The sequence below is a fragment of the Cherax quadricarinatus genome, chromosome 43 (assembly GCF_038502225.1).
Source record: "Cherax quadricarinatus isolate ZL_2023a chromosome 43, ASM3850222v1, whole genome shotgun sequence".
Classification (NCBI taxonomy): domain Eukaryota; kingdom Metazoa; phylum Arthropoda; class Malacostraca; order Decapoda; family Parastacidae; genus Cherax; species Cherax quadricarinatus.
The window spans coordinates 2,989,572-3,011,048 of NC_091334.1; the positions used below are offsets into that span (position 1 = coordinate 2,989,572).

General features: G+C 42.9%; 1 protein-coding gene across 2 annotated transcripts in view; it reads left to right on the plus strand.

Annotated features, from left to right (window-relative positions):
• Positions 1–21,477, plus strand: part of LOC128694154 (vascular endothelial growth factor receptor 1) — a 598,057-nt gene that overhangs the window by 128,046 nt on the left and 448,534 nt on the right. The window lies entirely within an intron of this gene.

Consider the following 21,477-nt stretch of genomic DNA (forward strand, 5'->3'; position numbering starts at 1 on the left):
TTATTGTATAGAATCAGCCCAGAACCACCTGCCTGTTCAGCCTATAGGATAGCAGTGTATGTCGAGACGACATATGTAACATGACCGAGCTGTCAGCATAGTTGCTGATCCCCTTACATGTGTTGTATAGATTAGAGCATCATAGTACCATCCATGTGTTTATATAGAAGATCCCTTTTAGGCCTGTGACTGTTTGTGTGACGTCACGGGATGCGCATGTGTACGTTCGTACCTCTGCCTCCCTCTCAGTCGGCGCATAGACATCTAGGCAGTAACAAGGCAAGGCTGGGCTCCATCTCCCATATCACAGTCTGACAATATAGCGTTACCATACAAGTGTGTCTATCTTCAACCCTCGATATCTCCTTTTAAGAACCTCTACGATAATGTTGTCTAGGTTCAGACACTGTTGTCTAGGTTCAGACAGTGTTGTCTAGGTTCAGACACTGTTGTCTAGGTTCAGACAGTGTTGTCTAGGTTCAGACAGTGTTGTCTAGGTTCAGACAGTGTTGTCTAGGTTCAGACAGTGTTGTCTAGGTTCAGACAGTGTTGTCTAGGTTCAGACAATGTTGTCTAGGTTCAGACAATGTTGTCTAGGTTCAGACAATGTTGTCTAGGTTCAGACAGTGTTGTCTAGGTTCAGACAATGTTGTCTAGGTTCAGACAATATTGTCTAGGTTCAGACAATGTTGTCTAGGTTCAGACAGTGTTGTCTAGGTTCAGACAGTGTTGTCTAGGTTCAGACAGTGTTGTGCTGGTTGAGGCAGTGTTGTCCTGGTTGAGGCAGTGTAGTCCTGGTTGAGGCAGTGTTGTCCTGGTTGAGGCAGTGTAGTCCTGGTTGAGGCAGTGTTGTCCTGGTTGAGACAGTCTTGTCCTGGTTGAGGCAGTGTTGTACTGGTTGAGGCAGTGTTGTCCTGGTTTAGGCAGTGTTGTCCTGCTTGAGGCAGTATTGTCCTGGTTGAGGCAGTGTTGTCCTGGATGAGGCAGTGTTGTCCTGGTTGAGGCAGTGTTGTACTGGTTGAGGCAGTATTGTCCTGCTTGAGGCAGTATTGTCCTGGTTGAGGCAGTGTTGTCCTGGATGAGGCAGTGTTGTCCTGGTTGAGGCAGTGTTGTCCTGGTTGAGGCAGTGTTGTCCTGGTTGAGGCAGTGTTGTCCTGGTTGAGGCAGTATTGTCCTGGTTGAGGCAGTGTTGTCCTGGTTGATGCAGTGTTGTCCTGGTTGAGACAGTCTTGTCCTGGTTGAGGGAGTGTTGTACTGATTGAGGCAGTGTTGTCCTGGTTGAGGCAGTGTTGTCCTGGTTAAGGCAATGTTGTCCTGGTTGAGGCAGTGTTGTCCTGGTTGAGGCAATGTTGTCCTGGTTGAGGCAGTGTTGTCCTGGTTCAGTGTTTTCCTGGTTGAGGCAATGTTGTCCTGGTTGAGGCAGTGTTGTCCTGGTTGAGGCAGTGTTGTCTTGGTTGAGGCAGTGTTGTCCTGGTTGTGGCAGTGTTGTCCTGGTTGAGGCAGTGTTGTCCTGGTTGAGCCAGTGTTGTCCTGGTTGAGGCAGTGTTGTCTTGGTTGAGGCAGTGTAGTCGTGGTTGAGGCAGTGTAGTCGTGGTTGAGGCAGTGTAGTCGTGGTTGAGGCAGTGTAGTCGTGGTTGAGGCAGTGTAGTCGTGGTTGAGGCAGTGTAGTCGTGGTTGAGGCAGTGTAGTCGCGGTTGAGGCAGTGTAGTCGTGGTTGAAGCAGTGTAGTCGTGGTTGAGGCAGTGTAGTCGTGGTTGAGGCAGTGTAGTCGTGGTTGAGGCAGTGTAGTCGTGGTTGAGGCAGTGTAGTCGTGGTTGAGGCAGTGTAGTCGTGGTTGAGGCAGTGTAGTCGTGGTTGAGGCAGTGTAGTCGTGGTTGAGGCAGTGTAGTCGTGGTTGTTGTGTTGTCGCCGAGCTGTGTGTACTTACCTATTTGTGGGTACAGGGGTCGAATCACTGTTCCTGACCCCGCCCCTTCACTGGTCACTACTAGGTCCACTTTTTGACCATGAGCTTTATCGTACCTCTTCTTAAAGCTGTGTGTGGATCATGCCTGCACTACATCGCTCTCCACATTGTTCAACTTCCTGTCAACTCTATGATTGAAGAAATACTTCCTAACATCCCTGTGACTCATCTGAGTCTTCAACTTAAATTGTGACCCCTTGTTTCTGTGTCCCATCTCTGGAACACTGTCTCTATCCACATTGTCAATTCATTTCAGTATTTTATATGTCGTTGTCCCCTTATCTCTCCTGTCCTCCAGTGTCGTCAGGGCGATTTTCCTTAATCTCTCCTCGTAGGACATACCTCTTAGCTCCGGGACTAGTCTTGTTGCAAACTTTTGGAATTTCTCTAATTTTTTGACGTTCCTGATCAGGTGTGGTTTCTGTACTGGTGCTTCATACTCCAATATGGACCTGACGTACAGGGTATACCTGGAGTACATCTGGAGGGGATTTCGGGAGTCAACGCCCCCCCGCGGCCTGGTGCGTTGTGAATCAGGGCTTAACCAGGCTGTTACCGCTGGCTGCACGTAGACCGTTGTATGAGCCACAGCCCGCCTGGTCAGGTATTGACTTTACGTGCCTGTCCAGCGTGTTCTTGAAGACAGCCAGGGATCTATTGGTAATCCCCTTTATGTATGCTGGCAGGCAGTTGAACAGTCTTGGGCCCCGGACACTTATTGTGTTGTCTCTTAGTGTACTCGTGGCGCCCCTGCATCTCCTGCCAAGTCTTTTGCTTTTGTAGGGAGTAAAATTAATATGCATTACACAAATAACCTGCACATAGAAGAGAGGAGCTTACGACGACGTTTCGGTCCGACTTGGACCATTTAGAAAGTCAGTGTGACTTTGTAAATGGTCCAAGTAGGACCGAAACGTCCTCGTAAGCTCTTCTCTTCTATGTGCGGGTTATTTGTGTATCGTTCCAGTCACGGTATTGTGCCTTTTTGTTATTTCATGTGCATATTTCATGTGCATATTTCATGTGCATATTTCATGTGCATATTTCATGTGCATATTTGGGTCTAGTCCCTCTAGGATTTTCTTAGTGTATGTTATCATGTAGCTTTCTCGCATGCATTCCAGGGAGTACAAATCGAGAGACTTCAATCGTTCCCAGTAATTTTGATGGTGTATCGTATTAATACGAGCCGTGAAAGCTCTGTATATTCTCCAGGTCTGCAATTTTGCCTGCCTTGAAACGGGCCGTTAGTGTACAGCAAAAATCCAGCCTAGAGAGATAAAGCGATCTGAAGAGAATCATCATGAGCTTGGCAACCCTACTTTGCAGGTTCTCATCATCCGTCCTATCATTTTCCTAGCAGATGAGGTAGATACACTGTTGTCATCTTCAAAGTGAAATTCTTTGATATTATCACTCCCAGGTTTTTCACTTTAGTTTTTCGTTCTGGTGTGTACTTGTAATTTGTTTTATACGCTGATACAGTTTTAATTTTCTCTGTCTTTCCATAGCGGAGTAATTGAAAATTGTCTTCACTGAAATTTATATTGTTTTTTAGCGGCCCATTTAAAGATTTAGTTGATGTCCGCCTGGAGTCTTGCAGTGTCTTCACTGGAGGACACTGTCATGCAAATCGGGTGTCATCCGCAAAGACACGGTGCTGTGGCTTACATCTCTGTCTATGTCAGATATGAGGATGAGGAACAGAATGAGAGCGAATATTGTAGAGCTTTTCACTGTAGTCACCTCAGACTTTACTCTGTTTATTATTACTCTTTGTGTTCTGTTTGTTAAGAAGTTATAGATCCATCTATCGGCTTTTCCTGTTAATTCCTTTATGACGCATTTTGTGTGCTATTACACCATGGTCACACTTGTCGAAGGCTTTCACAAAGTGTGTGTATACTACATCTGTATTTTGTTTGTCCTCCAGAGAATTTAGTGGTCCAGTAGTCTGGATAGTCAGGAGAGACCTGCTCTAATCCCATGTTGCCCTGGGTTGTGCAACTGATCGGATATCTAGGTGGGTGATGATCTTGCTTCTTAGAACCCTTTCAAAGATTTTTCTGATGTGGGACGTTAGTGCTATCAGTCTGTGATTCTTTGTAACTGCTTAGCTACCACCTTTGTGGAATGGTGTTCTGTCTGTTGTTTTTAGTGAGTGTGGGATGACCCCTTTGTCCATGCTCCCCATAGAATGCTGAAGGCACGTGACAAGGGCTTCTTGCAGTTCTTGATGAACACGGAGTTCCATGAGTCTGGACCTGGGGCAGAGTGCATGGGCATGTCAATGCCTTTTCAAAGTCTTATGACGCTAGGATAATATCAGAGATTTTTTAATTAATCAAGTTTTGAGTCTCGGTCATAAAAAATCATTTAGACTGTCGACCCTCAGTCTGATTAACGGCTCACTAAACATTGAGTCATATTGGAACTTTTGTATCTTAATCATTTCTTTGCTGTCATCTGTGTGAGTCTCATCTCACCTGAGCAGTAGACCAATACTGGATGCTTTTTTTTGCCCAAGATTTGGCATAACAAAAAGTGGTAGCTTGGGTTTCTTTGTTTCATTTATGCCTTTAAATTCTTCCTGTGTTTCTTGTCTCTTGTATGATTCCTTAAGCTTAAGTTCGATATTTGTTATTTCTCTGATCAGTGCCCACTTTCGTATTTCAGATATACTGGCCCCTTTCAGTAGCTCTGTGATTCTTCGCCTTCACCTGTATAGTGAGCGTCTCTCTCTTTCTAGTTTTCATCTTTAATTCCTTTTTTTTTTCTTAAAGGAATGTGCCATGAGGATACCCCAAGTGCCACCTTTAATTCTTTCTAGGCAAAGGTTTGGATCCGTGTTGTTTAGGATATCTTCCCACCTTGTTTAATTTAGGACTTGGTTGATTTGATCCCACTGCATGTTTTTGTTACTGATGTTGAATTTGGTGAAGGCATCCTTATAAATGATCACCTTATACTGGTCAGGAGCCCTGTGAATACATGTCTGTACTTCTGTTATGATCAGAGTGTATTGTCTTTGATACTATTATATTTCGTATCAGGTCAGCATTATTAGTGAAGATGAGGTCAAGTGTATTTTCCAGTCTTATAAGCTCAACTATTTGCTGCCTTAAAGTGAATTTGTTGCAGATTTAATAACTCATGTGTGTGTGAATTTTCATCTGAGCTAAAACATTATTTGCTACATTCCTTCAGATAAACCATACCCCCGGCCGGGATTGAACCCGCGGTCATAGTCTCAAAACTCCAGCCCGTCGCGTTAGCCACTAGACCAGCTAGCCACAATAAGATTCATCCAACTAGGTATATTTCTACACCATAGGAAGGTTAGCACAGGCACCACTGTGACCACAAATGCAAGTTTTTAGAAATATACCTAGTTGGATGAATCTTATTGTGGCTAGCTGGTCTAGTGGCTAACGCGACGGGCTGGAGTTTTGAGACTCTATGACCGCGGGTTCAATCCCGGCCGGGGGTATGGTTTATTTGCAATCGTGTCATTACGATTTCTTGAGTCGTTCCTTCAGATGTTTGGGGCAGGTGTTGGGAGATTTTCTACACAGTGGTCAATTTTCAAAAGCTGTTCCTGGAATTCTTGGGAAGTTGCATCAGGAGGCTTGTATACCACCACAATGACAAGGTTTTGGCTTTCAGTCTTTACTGCCGAAACTTCAACTACATTATTTGAGGTGTTTAGTAATTCAGAGTAAATGAGCGACTCTGTGACATACAGTCCAGCCGCTCCTCTTGTTGCCTGTTCTGTCGTATCTGAATAAATTATAACCTGGGATCCATATTTCGTCGTCAAAGTGATCCTTTATTTGACTCTGTGAGCAGTCCACTGATGAAAGGTAATTTATTTGTTGATGACTTTAGACACTGTATATTTGCAAACATGAATATCATATTGATGGTATGTAGGGAGGCTTTGTTTGTTGGTTCTAATATCTGTTGTTCTGGAGTGGAGGCTGGTGACTGCCTTCACTCCAGTAGTGATCCGAGGTGGTGTAATATGTCTGTCATTTCTTGCCAGCTTTGTTTTTTTTCCTTCCTGGCACTATAAGACCTGGGAGTGATCATGTCGGAGGATCTCACCTTCAAGGACCATAACATTGTATCAATCGCATCTGCTAGAAAAATGACAGGATGGATAATGAGAACCTTCAAAACTAGGGAGGCCAAGCCCATGACGACACTCTTCAGGTCACTTGTTCTATCTAGGCTGGAATATTGCTGCACACTAACAGCACCTTGCAAGGCAGGTGAAATTGCCAACCTAGAAAATGTACAGAGAACCTTCACGGCGCGCATAACGGAGATAAAACACCTCAATTACTGGGAGCGCTTGAGGTTCCTAAACCTGTATTCCCTGGAACGCAGGCGGGAGAGATACATGATTATATACACCTGGAAAATCCTAGAGGGACTAGTACCGAACTTGCACACGAAAATCACTCACTACGAAAGCAAAAGACTTGGCAGACGATGCAACATCCCCCCAATGAAAAGCAGGGGTGTCACTAGCACGTTAAGAGACCATACAATAAGTGTCAGGGGCCCGAGACTGTTCAACTGCCTGCCAGCATACATAAGGGGGATTACCAACAGACCCCTGGCAGTCTTCAAGCTGGCACTGGACAAGCACCTAAAGTCGGTTCCTGACCAGCCGGGCTGTGGCTCGTACGTTGGTTTGCGTGCAGCCAGCAGCAACAGCCTGGTTGATCAGGCTCTGATCCACCAGGAGGCCTGGTCACAGACCGGGCCGCGGGGGCGTTGACCCCCTGAACTCTCTCCAGGTAAACTCCAGGTAATAAAAGCTCTGGCACGGGAGTGGTTGTAACTATCCTGGTTTGTTCCTCATGGTCTGAGTGATTTGTATCTTCTTGTCCCCTTCAGATGGTCTGCCTGACAGTATGTGTTGTAACATTGTCTTTCATGGACTGAAAAGTAAAACATTTCAAGGTGAAACAGTTTACAAGAAGAGTTGTATTCTCCCTTGGTCATGTGGGTGCGGCATTATTTGGGATGGTCAAAATTGCATGTCCCACCTATTTTTCCAGATATTCCATGCCTACAGATACCCAGGGCATAGAATTTGCATAATTTTACTTCTGTTTGCTAGGATTGTTTGTGACTGGGTTCCCTACTGGTGCATTTTTTTCTGACTCCCTATTATCTACAACACTTGCACTAGCACCAGTGCCTCCACCAGTTTCTACTGGTAATGTATCAACACTGTTCCCCGAAACATCATCCTTTTTTCCATCTCCAGCAGTATTGCTATCTTGTAATTCTGGAACTCGCATATCTTTATCTTTACCTGTTTTATCAACACCAGGACCATTATCTCCATCTGGTGCATTGTCGTTCATTTCTGCATTCTTACAGTTACTGTCCTCCAAGACAGCACCAGCAACAGGAGTGACAGCTCCGTCTGACCCGCTCCTTTTACTTTCCCAACTGTTATACAAGACTGTTAAGTTTTCTAAAAAGGATTTTTTTGTTGGTGTTTCTGTCTTTTAGTATAAAAGTAATTTTCTCGCACAGGTGTCTGTCGCTTGGGCAGACCCAAAAACATTTTCCTGATTTAATATCATTAGTGGTGGATTGCTGTATGTCTACACATGTACCATGAGTCCATTTTTCATAGTGGTCGCATGCAGTGTGTTGAGGGTGCTGGTGACTGCTGGCACCTGTTTAACAGCCTAAGATTTTGGGCTTTTCTAACTCCACCACAATGAATACTGTGGTATCAGTTATTAGCTGTGGTAGAATGACTGGTGTAGAAAGTTTACTAGAAGAGTTGTGCATCCTGCAACCACTGACAAATCTTCAACTTTATCGTATTTCCACAAAAACTATACTGTGTACTGTATGGTGTACAAAGTCTTGAACTCTCCCTTACTAAGTTGTTGAAATGCTATTCTTAGGTTTGCCAGGCACCCATATGCTGCAGCAGCTATTTGTGTGTGTGTGTGTGTGTGTGTGTGTGTGTGTGTGTGTGTGTGTGTGTGTGTGTGTGTGTGTGTGTGTGTGTGTGTGCTCACCTATTTGTACTCACCTATTTGTGGTTGCAGGGGTCGAGTCACAGCTCCTGGCCCCGCCTCTTCGCTGATTGCTACTAGGTCCTCTCACTCCCTGCCCCATGAGCTCTATCATACCTCGCCTTAAAACTATGTATGGTTCCTGCCTCCACCACATTACTTTCTAGGCTATTCCATGGCCTGACTACTCTATGACTGAAGAAATACTTCCTAACATCCCTTTGATTCATCTGAGTCTTCAACTTCCAATTGTGACCTCTTGTGTCTGTGTCCCATCACTGGAACATCCCGTCTTTGTCCACCTCGTCTATTCCGCGCAGTATTTTATATGTCGTTATCATGTCTCCCCTGACCCTCCTGGCCTCCAGTGTCGTCAGGCCGATTTCCCTCAACCTTTCTTCATAGGACAATCCCCGTAGCTCTGGGACTAGTCTTGTTGCAAACCTTTGCACTTTCTCTAATTTCTTGACGTGCTTGACTAGGTGTGGATTCCAAACTGGTGCTGCATACTCCAGTATGGGCCTGACGTAGATGGTGTACAGAGTCTTAAACGAATCCTTACTGAGGTATCGGAACGCTATCCGTAGGTTTGCCAGGCGCCCGTATGCTGCAGCAGTTATCTGATTGATGTGCGCCTCAGGAGATATGCTCGGTGTTATACTCACCCCCAGATCTTTTTCCTTGAGTGAGGTTTGCAGTCTTTGGCCGTCTAAACTATATTGTGTCTGCGGTCTTCTTTTCCCTTCCCCAATCTTCATGACTTTGCATTTGGCAGGGTTAAATTCAAGGAGCCAGTTGCTGGACCAGGCTTGTAGCCTGTCCAGATCTCTTTGTAGTCCTGCCTGATCCTCGTCCGATTCGATTCTTCTCATTAACTTCACATCGTCTGCAAACAAGGACACTTCTGAGTCTATCCCTTCCGTTATGTCGTTCACGTATACCAAGAACAGCACAGGTCCTAGGACTGACCCCTGTGGAACCCCGCTTGTCACAGGCGCCCACTCTGACACCTCGTCGCGTACCATGACTCGTTGTTGCCTCCCTGTCAGATATTCTCTGATCCAGTGCAGTGCCTTTCCTGTTATGTGTGCCTGGTCCTCTAGCTTTTGCAGTAACCTCTTGTGAGGAACTGTGTCGAAGGCCTTCTTGCAGTCCAAAAATACGCAGTCGATCCACCCCTCTCTCTCTTGTCTTACTTCTGTCACCTTGTCATAAAACTCTAGTAGGTTTGTGACACAGGATTTTCCTTCCCTGAAACCGTGCTGGTTGTCAATTATACACTTGTTTCTTTCCAGGTGCCCCACCACTCTCCTCCTGATGATCTTCTCCATGACCTTGCATACTATACACGTTAGTGATACAGGTCTGTAGTTTAGTGCCTCATGTCTGTCTCCCTTTTTAAAAATTGGGACTACATTTGCCATTTTCCATACCTCAGGGAGTTGCCCAGTTTCAAATGATGTGTTGAAGATCTTTGTTAATGGCTCACACAATATCTCTGCTCCCTCTTTAAGGACCCATGGAGAGATGTTGTCTGGTCCCACCGCCTTTGAGGTGTCAAGTTCGCATAGCAGCTTCTTTACCTCCTCCTTGGTTATATGTACCTCATCCAGCACTTGCTGGTGTGCCCCCCTGTTCTGATTTCTTGGAGTCCTACTGGTTTCCACTGTAAATACCTCTTTAAATCTTGTGTTGAGCTCCTGACATACCTCTCGGTCGTTTCTTGTGAATTCCCCATCACCCTTCCTCAGTCTGATTACCTGGTCCTTGACTGTTGTTTTCCTCCTGATGTGGCTGTACAACAGCTTCGGGTCAGTCTTTCCTTTTGATGCTATGTCATTTTCATATTGTCTCTGAGCCTCCCTTCTTATCTGTGCATATTCGTTTCTGGCTCTTCGGCTGATTTCTTTATTTTCCTGAGTTCTCTGTCTTCTGTACCTTTTTCATTCTCTAGTACACCTAGTTTTTGCCTCCCTACACCTTTGGGTGAACCAAGGACTCGTTCTGTTCTTCCCATTATTTCTGTTTCCCTTGGGAACAAACCTCTCCTCTGCCTCCTTGCATTTTGTTGCTACATAGTCCATCATTTCTTGTACTGGTTTTCCTGTCAGTTCCCTCTCCCACTGAATGTCTTGAAGGAAGTTCCTCATGCCTGAGTAGTTCCCCCTTTTGTAGTTTGGTTTTTCCCAGCCTATTCCTGCTACTCTCTCCACTTGGAGCTCAACTATGTAGTCGAAGCACAGAACCACATGATCACTAGCTCCCAGGGGCCTTTCATACATGATACCCTCGATGTCCGAACTACTCATGGTGAATACAAGGTCCAACCTTGCTGGTTCATCCTCTCCTCTCTCTCTGGTAGTGTCTCTAACATGTTGATGCATGAGGTTCTCCAGTACCACATCCATCATCTTGGCTCTCCATGTTTCGGGACCCCCATGGGGCTCCAGGTTTTCCCAGTCAATCTCCTTGTGATTGAAATCACCCATAACTAGTAACTTTGCTCTCCCCATGTGTGCTCTCCTGGCCACCTCGGCTAGTGTGTTGATCATTGCTCTGTTGCTCTCATCGTATTCTTCTCTTGGCCTCCTGCAGTTCTGTGGTGGGTTGTACATTACTGCAATTATCACCTTATGTCCCTCAGACTGGATTGTTCCTACTAAGTAGTCCCTTTCGCCCATGCCATCCATTCCTTCCATTTTCTCAAAACCCCACTGGTTTTTAATGAGCAGTGCAACTCCTCCTCCCCCTCTCCTCCCTCTGTCTTTCCTGAAGATTTGATATCCGGATGGAAAGATTGAATCTGTTATTATTCTGGTGAGTTTTGTTTCTGTGAGTGCTATTATGTCTGGGGATGTCTCTTTGATTCTTTCGTGCCACTCCTCATACTTGTTTGTTATTCCATCTGCATTTGTATACCACACCTTCAACTTCTTTTCTAAGACTGTGGTCTGGGAAGTATATTGGGGTTGGGGAAGTGGGAGACCTGGTAAGGAACTATGGGTTGTTGCTGTGGGGGTGAAGTTTGTAATGTAGTGGGTGGGGGCATTGGATGTGGCATGGGTGTTTTGATTTAGAGTGTTTGGTTGCACTGGGGTTGACCTGGATGGGAGGCTTCTATAGAAAGTTGTGTGTGTGTGTGTGTGTGTGTGTGTGTGTGTGTGTGTGTGTGTGTGTGTGTGTGTGTGTGTGTGTGTGTATGTGTGTGTGGTGTGTGTGTGTGTGTGTGTCGAGTACATCACTTTCTAGGCTATTCCACTGTGTGACAACTCTATGACTGAAGAAATACTTTCTAACATTCCTTTGACTCATTGGAGTCTTCAGCTTCCAATTGTGACCCTTTGTTTCTGTGTCCCATCTTTGGAACATCCTGTCTTTGTCAACCATGTCAATTCCTTGCAATATTTTATATGTCGTTATCATGTCTCCCCTAACCCTCCTGTCCTCCAGTGTCGCCAGGCCGATTTCCCTTAACATTTCTTCGTAGGACAATCCCCTTAGCTCTGGGACTATTCTTGTTGCAAACTTTTGCACTTTCTCTAATTTCTTGCCGTGTTTGACCAGGTATGGATTCCAAACTGGTGCTGCATACTCCAGTATGGGCCTGATGTACATAGTCTTGGACGATTTCTTACTGAGGTATCGGAATTCAATTCTTAGTTTTGCCAGGCGCCCATATGCTGCAGCCGTTATCTGGTTGATGTGCGTCAGATGTGCTCAGTATTATACTCACCCGAAGATCTTTTTCCTTGAGTGAGATTTGCAGTCGTTGGCCACCTACACTATACTCTTTCTGTGGTCTTCTTTGCCCTTCCTGGATCTTCATGACTTTGCATTTAGTGGAGCTAAATTCAAGGAGCCAGTTGCTGGACGAGGCTTGCAGCTTGTCCAGGTCTCTTTGTAGTCCTGCCTGATCCTCATCTGATTTAATTCTCTACATTAACTTCACATCATCTGCAAACAGGGACACTTATGAGTCTGTCCCTTCCGTCATGTCATTCACAAATGCCAAAAATAGCACAGGTCCTAGGACTGACTGGGGAACCCCTCTCGTCACAGGCGCCCACTCTGACACCTCGTCAAGTGCCATGACTTGTTGTTGCCTCCCTTTCTTGTTAAGCATGCCTGATCCTCTAACTTTTGCAGTAACCTCTTGTGAGGAACTGTGTCGAAGGCCTGCTTGCAGTCCAAGAAAATGCAATCTATCTACCCCATCTCTCGTGTCTTACTTCTGTTACCTTGTCATAGAACTCCAGTAGTTTGTAACACAGGATTTTCCTTCCCTGAAACTGTGCTGGTTGTCGTTTATAAGCTTGTTTCTTTCTAGGTGCTCCACCACTCTCCTGATAATCTTCTCCATGACTTTGCATACTATACACATCAGTGACACAGGTCTGTAGTTTAATGCCTCGTGTCTGTCTCTTTTCTTAAAAACTAGGACTACATTTGCCATCTTCCATACCTCAGGTAGTTTCCCAGTTTCAGTGGATGTGTTGAAGATTTTTGTTAGTGGCACACACAGCAGCTCTGCTCCCTCTCTAAGGACCCGCAGAGAGATGTCCAGTCCCACCGTCTTTGAGGTATCAAATTCACATAGCAGTTTCTTCACCTCCTCCTTGGTTGTGAGTATTTCATCCAGTATTTGTTGGTGTATTTCCCTATTCTGACTTTCTGAAGTTCTTCCTATTTCTGCTGTAAATACTTCTTTAACTCTCATGTTGAGCTCTTGACATACTTCCTGGTCGTTTCTTGTGAACTCACTATCTTCCTTCCTCGGCCTGATCACCTGGTCCTTGACTGTTGTTTCCCTCCTCGTGTGGCTATACAACAGCTTCGGGTCAGACTTGTGTGTGTGTGCATGTAGTAGTTAGTAGTTACTAAATGTCAAAGGTACTACTCGATAGATAATTCGCCTGTTTCGTGTGTATGTGGGGAGGGGGAAGTTTATTAAAGATATCCAGATGTTGCATACGAGTTATTTAATATCCCTCTCCCCTCCCCCCCCCCAAAAAAAGGATACCCTGAAGCTGTTGACATTACACGTCTCTTAAGGTTTTCGATTATAACTTGAAAATACCTTCTCCGATCACCTTCAAACTCTCATGCCCGGTGTACTGTAACTAGGGTAAAATCCATTGCAGGTGTTCTCTGGTCAATTTTATATTGGCAATTTTCGACTTTTAGTTTCAGTGCTGCGATATCTTGAAAAAGCCTCTTCTGCTCAGCTTCAAATTTCAAGACTGGTGCATCATATTTAGAAAAAACTTGAGACAGTTAATGAAGCCTGAATGTTGATTTTGATTTGATTTTGATTGTGCACTCAATATCCATTCTGTGGACCCTAACACAATAACATATGGACACACAGAAGGCCTAGGTACTAGGCCGCCAAAGGGTCAACGGGAGTACTTCTGGATGTATATATATACAACTGTTGCAAGCAAATTTCGGAAATTTTCTTAATATATCTGATAATTTATTTTCATTTATAGGAACCTTGACTTATCAAGTAAGTTATTATGCTGTACATTTCTATATTCCTCAATAAGTGCACAATTATGTACATAGTGTTGAAGGCAGTGTTCTCAGGCCTGGCCACATACTTGATATTTTGTTTGATCATCATCTTTGTGTCTGCCAAACTGTCAGAAGTGCTTGTAACTAAGCCTAAGCCTCTCTACTACAGCATCAAACTGCCAGAAGTGCTTGTAACTAAGCCTAAGCCTCTCTACTACAGCATCAAACTGTCAGAAGTGCTTGTAACTAAGCCTAAGCCTCTCTACTACAGCATCAAACTGCCAGAAGTGCTTGTAACTAAGCCTAAGCCTCTCTACTACAGCATCAAACTGTCAGAAGTGCTTGTAACTAAGCCTAAGCCTCTCTACTACAGCATCAAACTGTCAGAAGTGCTTGTAACTAAGCCTAAGCCTCTCTACTACAGCATCAAACTGCCAGAAGTACTTGTAACTAAGCCTAAGCCTCTCTACTACAGCATCAAACTGCCAGAAGTGCTTGTAACTAAGCCTAAGCCTCTCTACTACAGCATCAAACTGCCAGAAGTACTTGTAACTAAGCCTAAGCCTGGCTGCTGCAACATCAGTATTTGCATTGCAAGTTGCTTCATAAATGTGTTTATCTACTTTCATGTTATCATAGTGTGTTATAGATCTACTTCGGCTTCTAACTGCATTTCTATAATAATCCCTTTCCTTTGCTTCTCTCCTATTATTCCTAACGCTAAACACAAACGTACTTCGTTTTGCTGACTTATCAACTTTATCATGAGTAATTCACTGTTCCAGGAAAAACTGAATATTCATCTCTTTTTTTTCGGATTCTTTACTATCTATATACGACTTCTTCAGTGTAGGTTAATAGACCAGTTGTTAATTCTTATGCTTAACTCAAAATAGTTCCTGTGATTCATAACTAGGGATGTGGGAAGAAGATGGTGCTAGGAGACTCCTGCTTAGATCCATCACTGTATATAACTTGTCATAATCGTTAAGAAAGAAATTTATTCTTGAACAGTTGCCTTTGTAAGTGATTTAAGGAAAGGTTTACTAGCAATGAGCTTCTCGGGAGGGACTTGTAGATATGTGGTATTAAATGAACACAGCTTAGGCTGTGTATACGAGCATTTGTCAATTTATTTATGAAGACTTAACCACAGAAACATAAACAACGTGATAGTAGAGATAAATACTGACACCATGATAATACACCGTCATGGGTCGCATCCTGGGGTGTTGTAGGTAAGCTGAGGATAACAGCTCCTTGCCTGTAGATACCATAGTGTAATACAAAGTTATGGGATCCTCTCCAAGATACGATACTACGTGCCGCAAAATGCCCTTCTCACACTATACCACTCACTTATTTATCCATACCTCACCTATGCTATTTGTGCTTGGGGATCAACTGCAGCAACACACCTAAAGCCAATAATAACCCAACAAAAAGCTGCAGTAAGAATAATCACTAAATCCCATCCCTGGCACCACCCCCCCCCCACTCTTCATAGATCTAAACTTACTCCCTGTTCAGTACATCCACACTTACTACTGTGCAATCTACATCTACAGGGCATTAAACTCTAATATCAACCTTGACCTAAAACGCTTTCTTGATAGTTGTGACAGAACCCACAGGCATAACACCAGACACAAACATCTCTATGACATTCCCCGTGTCCGACTAAACCTTTATAAAAATTCAATGTATGTCAAAGGCCCTAAAATCTGGAATACCCTACCTGAGAACTCTAGAACTGCAGACACATTCATCACCTTCAAAACTACCATCAGAAAACATCTTATCTCCCTGATACACCCCGTCAACTAACTACACGAATACCACCTGGTGGTTCACACTTACACTCACTCACTCATTTGACCATAAACGGAAATATTAATCTCAGTCTTAAAATAATGAATCCTGTGATACTCAAATACTGAAACTATGTACTGTGCCAAAACAAAAGCATTCACATTGCTAAACTCACAAACTAGTATTTAGTCACTTAGCCATAATACCAACTTACCTCATAATTTGTAATATTTTACAATTAAGAACAAAACTAAGTCTGCCCGAAATGCCTAGCCATGCTAAGCGTTCTAGTGGTACACTCTGTAATCACAATTTTACTACATGTAAACCACACAATAACCAAATTTCTGTAAACTCAGCATTGTAATCCTTATAGAGAATAAACTTTGAATTTGAATTTGAATTTGAATAACGTAGAGTAGACTGGAAGTGCCGTTAGATAAGGTAACGTCAGAACACAACCATGACGCACTCATCGTGCATAACCTGCCGGACTAAATCCTGTTAATAATAATAATAATAATAATAATAATAATAATAATAATAATAATAATAATAATAATAATAAATGCTTAAATCTTAACTAAAGAGCTATTGATTAAATTACCATTTCTCAGTGAAATCCCCCATGGTAATGTATGTTACCATGGTCTGAGTGATGGTAGAGTGTGTTACCATGGTCTGAGTGACGGTAGAGTGTGTTACCATGGTCTGAGTGACGGTAGAGTATGTTACCATGGTCTGAGTGATGGTAGAGTGTGTTACCATGGTCTGAGTGATGGTAGAGTGTGTTACCATGGTCTGAGTGATGGTAGAGTGTGTTACCATGGTCTGAGTGATGGTAGAGTGTGTTACCATGGTCTGAGTGACGGTAGAGTGTGTTACCATGGTCTGAGTGATGGTAGAGTGTGTTACCATGGTCTGAGTGATGGTAGAGTGTGTTACCATGGTCTGAGTGACGGTAGAGTATGTTACCATGGTCTGAGTGATGGTAGAGTATGTTACCATGGTCTGAGTGATGGTAGAGTGTGTTACCATGGTCTGAGTGATGGTAGAGTGTGTTACCATGGTCTGAGTGACGGTAGAGTATGTTACCATGGTCTGAGTGATGGTAGAGTGTGTTACCATGGTCTGAGTGATGGTAGAGTGTGTTACCATGGTCTGAGTGATGGTAGAGTGTGTTACCATGGTCTGAGTGACGGTAGAGTGTGTTACCATGGTCTGAGTGATGGTAGAGTATGTTACCATGGTCTGAGTGACGGTAGAGTGTGTTACCATGGTCTGAGTGACGGTAGAGTATGTTACCATGGTCTGAGTGATGGTAGAGTGTGTTACCATGGTCTGAGTGATGGTAGAGTGTGTTACCATGGTCTGAGTGACGGTAGAGTGTGTTACCATGGTCTGAGTGATGGTAGAGTGTGTTACCATGGTCTGAGTGATGGTAGAGTGTGTTACCATGGTCTGAGTGATGGTAGAGTGTGTTACCATGGTCTGAGTGATGGTAGAGTGTGTTACCATGGTCTGAGTGATGGTAGAGTGTGTTACCATGGTCTGAGTGATGGTAGAGTGTGTTACCATGGTCTGAGTGATAGTAGAGTGTGTTACCATGGTCTGAGTGATGGTAGAGTGTGTTAGCATGGTCTGAGTGACGGTAGAGTGTGTTACCATGGTCTGAGTGATGGTAGAGTATGTTACCATGGTGTGAGTGATAGTAAGGTAAGTTACCATGGCCTGAGTGATCGTAAGGTATGTTACCATGGTGTGAGTGATGGTAGGGTATGTTACCATTATGTGAGTGGTGGTAGGGTAACCTATCATGGTGTAAGTGGTGGTAGGGTATATTATCATGGTGAGTGATGGTAGGGTATGTTACCATGGTGTGAGTGATGGTAGGGTGTTACCATGGTGTGAGTGATGGTAGGGTGTTACCATGGTGTGAGTGATGGTAATAGTTGCAATCACACTGCCTTCACTGCATGAGAAACGTGATAGTTGCAATCACACTGCTTTCACTGCATGAGAAACATGATAGTTACAATCACACTGTCTTCACTGCATGAGAAACGTGATAGTTGCAATCACACTGCCTTCACTGCATGAGAAACATGATAGTTGCAATCACACTGCCTTCACTGCATGAGAAACATGATAGTTGCAATCACACTGCCTTCACTGCATGAGAAACATGATAGTTACAATCACACTTCCTTCACTGCTTGAGAAACATGATAGTTACAATCACACTGCCTTCACTGCATGAGAAACATAATAGTTACAATCACACTTCCTTCACTGCATGAGAAACATGATAGTTACAATCACACTGCCTTCACTGCATGAGAAACATAATAGTTACAATCACACTTCCTTCACTGCATGAGAAACATGATAGTTACAATCACACTGCTTTCACTGCATGAGAAACATGATAGTTACAATCACACTTCCTTCACTGCATGAGAAACATGATAGTTACAATCACACTTCCTTCACTGCATGAGAAACATGATAGTTACAATCACACTGCCTTCACTGCATGAGAAACATGATAGTTACAATCACACTTCCTTCACTGCATGAGAAACATGATAGTTACAATCACACTGCCTTCACTGCATGAGAAACATAATAGTTACAATCACACTTCCTTCACTGCATGAGAAACATGATAGTTACAATCACACTGCCTTCACTGCATGAGAAACATGATAGTTACAATCACACTTCCTTCACTGCATGAGAAACATGATAGTTACAATCACACTTCCTTCACTGCATGAGAAACATGATAGTTACAATCACACTTCCTTCACTGCATGAGAAACATGATAGTTACAATCACACTTCCTTCACTGCATGAGAAACATAATAGTTACAATCACACTGCCTTCACTGCATGAGAAACATGATAGTTACAATCACACTGCCTTCACTGCATGAGAAACATAATAGTTACAATCACACTTCCTTCACTGCATGAGAAACATGATAGTTACAATCACACTTCCTTCACTGCATGAGAAACATGATAGTTACAATCACACTTCCTTCACTGCATGAGAAACATGATAGTTACAATCACACTGCCTTCACTGCATGAGAAACATGATAGTTACAATCACACTGCCTTCACTGCATGAGAAACATGATAGTTACAATCACACTTCCTTCACTGCATGAGAAACATGATAGTTACAATCACACTTCCTTCACTGCATGAGAAACATGATAGTTACAATCACACTGCCTTCACTGCATGAGAAACATGATAGTTACAATCACACTGCCTTCACTGCATGAGAAACATGATAGTTACAATCACACTGCCTTCACTGCATGAGAAACATGATAGTTACAATCACACTGCCTTCACTGCATGAGAAACATGATAGTTACAATCACACTTCCTTCACTGCATGAGAAACATGATAGTTACAATCACACTTCCTTCACTGCATGAGAAACATGATAGTTACAATCACACTGCCTTCACTGCATGAGAAACATGATAGTTACAATCACACTGCCTTCACTGCATGAGAAACATGATAGTTACAATCACACTTCCTTCACTGCATGAGAAACATGATAGTTACAATCACACTGCCTTCACTGCATGAGAAACATGATAGTTACAATCACACTTCTTTCACTGCATGAGAAACATAATAGTTACAATCACACTTCCTTCACTGCATGAGAAACATAATAGTTACAATCACACTTCCTTCACTGCATGAGAAACATAATAGTTACAATCACACTTCCTTCACTGCATGAGAAACATGATAGTTACAATCACACTGCCTTCACTGCATGAGAAACATGATAGTTACAATCACACTTCTTTCACTGCATGAGAAACATAATAGTTACAATCACACTTCCTTCACTGCATGAGAAACATAATAGTTACAATCACACTGCCTTCACTGATGAGAAACATGATAGTTACAATCACACTGCCTTCACTGCATGAGAAACATAATAGTTACAATCACACTTCCTTCACTGCATGAGAAACATAATAGTTACAATCACACTTCCTTCACTGCATGAGAAACATGATAGTTACAATCACACTGCCTTCACTGCATGAGAAACATAATAGTTACAATCACACTTCCTTCACTGCATGAGAAACATAATAGTTACAATCACACTTCTTTCACTGCATGAGAAACATAATAGTTACAATCACACTTCTTTCACTGCATGAGAAACATAATAGTTACAATCACACTTCCTTCACTTCATGAGAAACATAATAGTTACAATCACACTGCCTTCACTGCATGAGAAACATGATAGTTACAATCACACTTCTTTCACTGCATGAGAAACATAATAGTTACAATCACACTTCCTTCACTGCATGAGAAACATAATAGTTACAATCACACTGCCTTCACTGCATGAGAAACATAATAGTTACAATCACACTTCCTTCACTGCATGAGAAACATAATAGTTACAATCACACTTCCTTCACTGCATGAGAAACATAATAGTTACAATCACACTTCCTTCACTGCATGAGAAACATGATAGTTACAATCACACTGCCTTCACTGCATGAGAAACATGATAGTTACAATCACACTTCCTTCACTGCATGAGAAACATGATAGTTACAATCACACTTCCTTCACTGCATGAGAAACATGATAGTTACAATCACACTTCCTTCACTGCATGAGAAACATGATAGTTACAATCACACTTCCTTCACTGCATGAGAAACATGATAGTTACAATCACACTTCCTTCACTGCATGAGAAACATGATAGTTACAATCACACTGCCTTCACTGCATGAGAAACATAATAGTTACAATCACACTTCCTTCACTGCATGAGAAACATGATAGTTACAATCACACTTCCTTCACTGCATGAGAAACATGATAGTTACAATCACACTTCCTTCACTGCATGAGAAACATGATAGTTACAATCACACTTCCTTCACTGCATGAGAAACATGATAGTTACAATCACACTTCCTTCACTGCATGAGAAACATGATAGTTACAATCACACTGCCTTCACTGCATGAGAAACATAATAGTTACAATCACACTTCCTTCACTGCATGAGAAACATGATAGTTACAATCACACTGCCTTCACTGCATGAGAAACATAATAGTTACAATCACACTTCCTTCACTGCATGAGAAACATAATAGTTACAATCACACTTCCTTCACTGCATGAGAAACATAATAGTTACAATGACACTTCCTTCACTGCATGAGAAACATGATAGTTACAATCACACTTCCTTCACTGCATGAGAAACAATCTTCATGACAAACTTACATGAGATTAATGTTATTAAGAAAGATGTTGATGAGTGTTAGAATCTTCAGATGAGTCTTAATTAATGTGATCATCAATAAATTAGAAACATGTGCAACATCTGACTGATTTTACTTGTAATGACAGCCAGATGTTGCATATGTGTGTAATACGTCATCTTGACGGTATTGTAGACCACTGAGGTACAATGTGTGATTGTTGCAGCAGCTTGTAATGTGTGATTGTTGCAGCAGCTTGTAATGTGTGATTGTTGCAGCAGCTTGTAATGTGTGATTGTTGCAGCAGCTTTTAATGTGTGATTGTTGCAGCAGCTTGTAATGTGTGATTGTTGCAGCAGCTTGTAATGTGTGATTGTTGCAGCAGCTTGTAATGTGTGATTGTTGCAGCAGCTTGTAATGTGTGATTGTTGCAGCAGCTTTTAATGTGTGATTGTTGCAGCAGCTTGTAATGTGTGATTGTTGCAGCAGCTTGTAATGTGTGATTGTTGCAGCAGCTTGTAATGTGTGATTGTTGCAGCAGCTTTTAATGTGTGATTGTTGCAGCAACTAGCAAGGGAACTATGTGATTGATGCAGCAACTAGCAAGGGAATTATGCGATTGTTGCAGCAACTAGCAAGGGAATTATGTGATTGTTGCAGCAACTAGCAAGGGAATTATGTAATTGTTGCAGCAACTAGCAAGGGAATTATGTGATTGTTGCAGCAACTAGCAAGAGAACTATGTGATTGTTGCAGCAACTAGCAAGGGAACTATGTGATTGTTGCAGCAACTAGCAAGGGAATTATGTGATTGTTGCAGCAAC